Below are 7,179 nucleotides of genomic sequence, written 5' to 3' on the forward strand. Positions count from 1 at the left end.
TTTTAACACAAGGTTTATGACCATAAAAGGAAGGCTGGTATTGATTTTGGGAGTTTTGGTCCCAACATTTTAGGAATTAGGGGCCAAAAAGGGCCCAAATAAGCATTTTCTTGGTTTTCGCACTATAACTTTAGTTTAAGTTAATAGAAATCTATGAAATTTTGACACAAGGTTTATGACCACAAAAGAAAGGTTGGGATTGATTTTGGGAGTTTTGGTTTCAACAGTTTAGGAATTAGGGGCCAAAAAAGGGCCCAAATAAGCATTATTCTTGGTTTTCGCACAATAACTTTAGTTAAAGTAAATAGAAATCAATGAAATTTAAACACAATGTTTATGACCACAAAAGGAAGGTTGGTATTGATTTTGGGAGTTTTGATCCCAACAGTTTAGGAATTAGGGGCCAAAAAGGGACCCAAATAAGCATTTTCCTTGGTTTTCGCACCATAGTGTTAGTATAAGTAAATAGAAATCTATGAAATTTAAACACAAGGTTTATGACTATAAAAGGAAGGTTGGTATTGATTTTGGGAGTTTTGGTCCTAACAGTTAAAGAAAAAGGGGCCCAAAGGGTCCAAAATTAAACTTTGTTTGATTTCATCAAAATTGAATAATTGGGGTTCTTTAATATGCCGAATCTAACTGTGTAAGTAGATTCTTAATTTTTGGTCCCGTTTTCAAATTGGTCTATATTAAGGTCCAAAGGGTCCAAAATTAAACTTAGTTTGATTTTAACAAAAATTGAAACCCTGGGGTTCTTTGATATGCTGAATATAAAAATGTACTTAGATTTTTGATTATTGGCCCAGTTTTCAAGTTGGCCCAAATCGAGGTCCAAAATTAAACATTGTTTGATTTCATCAAAAATTGAATAATTGGGGTTCTTTGATATGCCAAATCTAACTGTGTATGTAGATTCTTAATTTTTGGTCCAGTTTTAAAATTGGTCTAAATTAAAGTGCAAAGGGTCCAAAATTAAACTAAGTTTTTAAACAAAAATTAAATTCTTGGGCCTCTTTGATATGCTGAATCTAAACATGTACTTAGATTTTTGATTATGGGCCCAGTTTTCAAGTTGGTCCAAATCAGGATCTAAAATTATTATATTAAGTATTGTGCAATAGCAAGTCTTTTCAATTGCACAGTATTGTGCAATGGCAAGACATATCTAATTTCACAATATTGTGAAATAGCCAATTTTTTTTTAATTAAGAGTTATCTTTCTTTGTCCAGTATAGTAAGCAAGAAATATCTGCAAGAATTTTTTTTAATTGGAGTTATCTTTCTTTGTCCAGAATCAACTTAAATCTTTGTTATATACAATATACAATGTATATTCACTTTTTACTACCAACTGATAAATTTAAATAATCTTTACCATTCAGTGATAACAAGCAGTTTTTTACATCTTAATATTTTATGATGTATTTAAATGAGTAGTAATTGTTGCAAACTCCATTAGAATATTTTAATTGAAATTAGTTTTGGAATAAGGGAAAGGGGGATGTGATTAAAAAATTGGGTTCAATTTTTCTCATTTGAAATTTCATAAATAAAAAGAAAATTTCTTCAAACATTTTTTTGAGAGGATTAATATTCAACAGCATAGTGAATTGCTCTAAGAGAAAACAAAAATTTTAAGTTCATTTGAATACATTCATTCTGTGTCAGAAACCTATGCTGTGTCAACTATTTAATCACAATCCAAATTTAGAGCGGAATCCAGCTTGAATGTTGTGTCCATACTTGCCCCAACCGTTCAGGGTTCAACCTCTGCGGTCGTATAAAGCTACGCCCTGCGGAGCATCTGGTTAAGTTTACTATAAAGATAGAGTTTTGAACTGTTATCAATATTTGAAAGTTTTTCAAGAGTGATGTTATTATACTTTTCCTTCACAATCTGTTTTAAAAGTTTTTTTGAGTATTTTTTATTAGTTTAAAAGGTTTATCAAAATCAACATATATTCTTCTTCATCAATATTAAATTCTTTAAAAATATGCTTGGCAAAAGTGTACCAAGTATAAATTCCATCTTTAGTCATACATGTAGATTTATTTACTGCAAAAGCTTCTTTAAGTTTAACAAGAGGGTTTATTTCATGGCAGTTAATTCTACAAAAATATAATAAAACTTGAGTTTTAATAAAGGAGTCAAGCGGAAATCGTCCCAACTCAGACTTTGCAGCTTCATGTATATTACATGAGGTTTTTTTAATTCCAAGAACAGTTTTACAAAATTTATGATGCACTTTTTCAAAGTTGGTTCTATCTGTCAATGATAATTAAGTATCACAGTTACTTCCATGCAAAGTGGCTCTATTTATGGCTTAAAAGTTGAGTAATAATCTTCCATAAACCAGATCTCACTATTATATAAAATTATGGGTTTAATTAAGGAATCAAATAATTTACATGATAAATCAACAGAGACATGATGAAAATTAGACAGATATTTTTTTATGAAAATAATGCTTTAAGTGCTTTCTTGGATAGCTCATGTGTAGATCTCTTAAATTTTCCTTTATTATCAATAATGTTCCCAAGAAAGTTATACTCTTTAACTTCAGTTAACTGATTTTGTTTATAAAATTTTTTTGACTCAAAAGTATTTCTAAAATGAAAAATCATAATTTTGTTTTTATTTGCATTTACAGTCAGCTGCCATTTGTAGCAATATTTTTCCAGTTTATTCAAAGCAGATTGTAAACCGTTTTGTGATTCTGATAATATTTAAAGATTATCTGCAAAACTAAGACTACTCATTGGTGTTTTATCTAAATCCACAGGATCACATGTCCCATCAAAAATTGAATGGAGATCATTAATAAAACAATTTAACAATGTGGGGCTCAAACTGTCCCCTGGTTTGACCCCTTTATTTATTTTAAAAAATTCAGATAATATGGAGGTGGTGGTAATGTGTATTAACGTGTGTAATATTGAAGTCGATGATTGGATTATATTCTACACTGAAAAGTGGGTTGCCTGATACAGGCGGAAATGTACGGACTGAAAGACTTATTTGTTTGGCATTGCGACCCACACTATCACATATGGATCATTTTATGTAAGACAGTCAGTTTTATTGATTTGCAGAGTTAACCAAATGCAAAGTACCCAGAAAAAACACAGAACTCAGAGACAGGAAACTGACAAATTAACCATATAAAATATATGATGCACGTGAAAATTGAACAGTAATTGTGGGACTGCCCATTGAAGAGGAAGCGGATCCGTTCCGTGTTCGCTCTGATTCTCGTTCGCCCTAGGACCTGTTCGCTCTACTTCTTGTTTGCCCTAGGACAGTTCACGCTGATTTTTCATAGCATATATTTTATTATAGGATACATTTGTAACTAAGACAGACTAAGTTATTGCTTGTTGGAAATTTCGCCGACTATTTATCTTGTTTTGCTGTATATTTACTATCATTTAATTTATCTGTAAGTAATGTAATCACTCTGATTTCATTTAATATCATATAAATTGTTTTTAATGTATATAATTACCTTACACGTTTGTGTGCTTTGCGAGTTTTAATCCCCTTCATAAACTTGTCTTACTGTATTGAGACTTTAAATTAATTGAAAAAGTATTGAGAAATTAAGGTGTGCTGTGACTTATTGTGTTCTGTATTTGCTTACATTTATAAATTAATTCAGAGAGAAAAAGACACTTTCCTCTTCCATATATATATCAAATTTGTCAAAACAAACTTGAGATAAAAGAAGCCAAGCTGTGAAAATACAGTTCCTTTTAATGTCTTTAATACAATCTTATATTCATTGTTTAAACTCCTACCAAGCTGACCTCTTTATTTTATTTTTCATTAATAATGCATCATTAGCAATTAATACAGCAATAAAGTGATTTCAAAGACATAATAAATATACCTTAACATTATTCTAAATTGCAAACAAACCTAGGGCGAAGGAACCCACCACAAACGGACCTAGGGCGAACATGTACCTAGAGCAAATGGACCCGTTTTCATTGAACAGAGACCTGATGTCACATCTTGAAGATGTGGTCACAGTTTGGTATTAAAATAATCATATTTTAAATGGCTCAACCACTATGGTTCCTTGTACAAATAGACAATGATTTAAAACTTTGATTGTTTGCTTTGGTTTTATAAACATCACTTTCTACACCATATGGGTAATTTCATGGCAGTCAGTTTTTTTGACAGACTAAACCGTAGTACTTGAAGGAAAGCGCCAACCTGTGGGAGGAAACGGACTAACCTTATCACATATGACATGAAAATAGAACCTTAATTTGCAACTGTCCAACTAGGGCTCAAACCAACACCTAGAGGTACATGTAAGGTGTGACAAACTACCATAATATAAACACGCCTACTGCCCCTGAGTTTTGAGGATAAAGGATCTGTACCAAATCAGGATAGCAAAATATCAAAAAATTGGGAGGTTGGCACAAATAGACATGGTGTTTATACTGATATTATCCCAGTGCAATGTTTTTCAGGGCTAGGTTTAAAAGTACATGTATGATAAATTCAAAATGGAAATATATGCAGCAGGACAGACAATTGTTGCAGATTTACAGGTTTATAGTAGTTTTGTAACAGTAGATGCTAGCCTGGTACAAAACATTCATATTTTGAAGACTAGCATCTGGTGTCATTTGAAGTACTTAGACGAAAAAAATTATAAAAAAATAAAAGGATAACAATGTGCATTTGTCATGTTTGTTTTAATTAAAACACATATATTCCTTCCATGAATTGCATATACATTTATTTAATTTATTACAAATCTTTGTCAGTCAAATGTATGTTTATAGGGTATATATACAGTTATGTACAATGTAATTTCTGGGCTTCTGTTTATACTTTAAAATACTGTGTGATATGCTCCTTCCTTAAAGGGGTTGTCAGTGTATGACCTGATGCCCATAGTTCCATATAGCCACTTGTTTGTTTTTACCAATAACGATGAGGAATTTTTTAGCATTTATTTAATTATTGTTCATGTGTATACATATGACCTTATGTCCTGAATCCCCTATAGCCACTTGTTTGTTTTTACCAATAACCATGAGGAATTGTCTAACATTTATTACTGTTAACGGTTGTGAGTCAGTGTATGACCTTATGCCCAGAGTCCCATATAGCCACTTGTTTGTTTTTACTAACATGACTAATAACCATGAGGAATTGTCTAACATTTATTACTGTTAATGTTTGTGAGTCAGTGTATGACCTTATGCCCAGAGTCCCATATAGCCACTTGTTTGTTTTTACCAATAACCACGAGGAATTGTCTAACCCTTATTACTGATAATGTTTGTGAGTCAGTGTATGACCTTATGCCCAGAGTCCCATATAGCCACTTGTTTGATTTTACTAATATCCATGAGGAATTGTCTAACATTTATTACTGTTAATGTTTGTGAGTCAGTGTATGACCTTATGCCCAGAGTCCCATATAGCCACTGGTTTGATTTTACTAATAACCATGAGGAATTGTCTAACATTTATAACTGTTAACGGTTGTGAGTCAGTGTATGACCTTATGCCCAGATTCCCATATAGCCACTTGTTTGTTTTTACTAATAACCATGAGGAATTGTCTAACATTTATAACTGTTAACGGTTGTGAGTCAGTGTATGACCTTATGCCCAGAGTCCCATATAGCCACTTGTTTGATTTTACTAATAACAATGAGGAATTGTCTAACATTTATTACTGTTAATGTTTGTGAGTCAGTGTATGACCTAAGGCCCAGAGTCCCATATAGCCACTTGTTTGATTTTACTAATAAAGATGAGGAATTGTTTAGCATTTATTACTGTTAATGTTTGTGAGTCAGTGTATGACCTTATGCCCAGAGTCCCATATAGCCACTTCTTTGATTTTACTAATAACAATGAGGAATTGTCTAACATTTATTACTGTTAATGTTTGTGAGTCAGTGTATGACCTTATGCCCAGAGTCCCAAAGAACCACTTGTTTGTTTTTACCAATAACCATGAGGAATTGTTAGCATTTATTACTGTTGATGTTTTTCAGTCAGTGTATGACCTTATACCCAGAGTCCCATATAGCCACTTGTTAGTTTTTACCAATAACTATGAGGCAATGTTTAGCATTTCTTACTGTTCATGTTTGTGAGTCAGTTTATGACCTTATGCCCAGAGTCCCATTTAGCCACTTGTTTGTTTTTACCAATAACAAAGAGGAATTGTTCAGCATTTCTTACTGTTGATGTTTTTCAGTCAGTGTATGACCTTATACCCAGAGTCCCATATAGCCACTTGTTAGTTTTTACCAATAACTATGAGGAAATGTTTAGCATTTCTTACTGTTCATGTTTGTGAGTCAGTGTATGACCCTTTGCCCAGAGTCCCATTTAGCCACTTGTTTGTTTTTACCAATAAAGATGAGGAATTGTCTTTATTTTATTACTGTTAATGTTTGTGAGTCAGTGTATGACCGTATGCCCAGAATCCCATATAACCACTTGTTTGATTTTACCAATAACCATGAGGAATTGTCTAACATTTATTACTGTTAATGTTTGCGGGTCAGTGTTTGACCTTATGCCCAGAGTCCCATATAGCCACTTGTTTGTTTATACCAAAAACCATGAGGAATTGTTTAGCATTTATTACTGTTATTAATGTTTGTGAGTCAGTGTATGACCTTATGCCCAGAATCCCATGTAACCACTTGTTTGTTTATACCAATAACAATGTGGAATTGTTTAGCATTTATTACTGTTGGAGTTTTTCAGTCAGTGTATGACCTTATACCCAGAATCCCATATAGCCACTTGTTTGTTTTTACCAATAACAATGAGGAATTGTTTAGCATTTATTACTGTTGATGTTTTTCAGTCAGTGTATGACCTTATACCCAGAGTCTGAGTCAGTGTTTGACCTTATGCCCAGAGTCCCATATAGCCACTTGTTTGTTTTTACCAATAACCATGAGGAATTGTCTTTATTTTATTACTGTTAATGTTTGTGAGTCAGTGTATGACCTTATGCCCAGAATCCTATATAGCCACTTGTTTGTTTTTACCAATAAAGATGAGGAATTGTTTAGCATTTATTACTGTTCATGTTTGTGAGTCAGTTGATGACCTTATGCCCAGAGTCCCATATAGCCACTTGTAATAACAATGAGGAAATGTTCAGCATTTATCAC

Source organism: Mytilus trossulus, chromosome 9, assembly GCF_036588685.1.
Source record: "Mytilus trossulus isolate FHL-02 chromosome 9, PNRI_Mtr1.1.1.hap1, whole genome shotgun sequence".
Classification (NCBI taxonomy): domain Eukaryota; kingdom Metazoa; phylum Mollusca; class Bivalvia; order Mytilida; family Mytilidae; genus Mytilus; species Mytilus trossulus.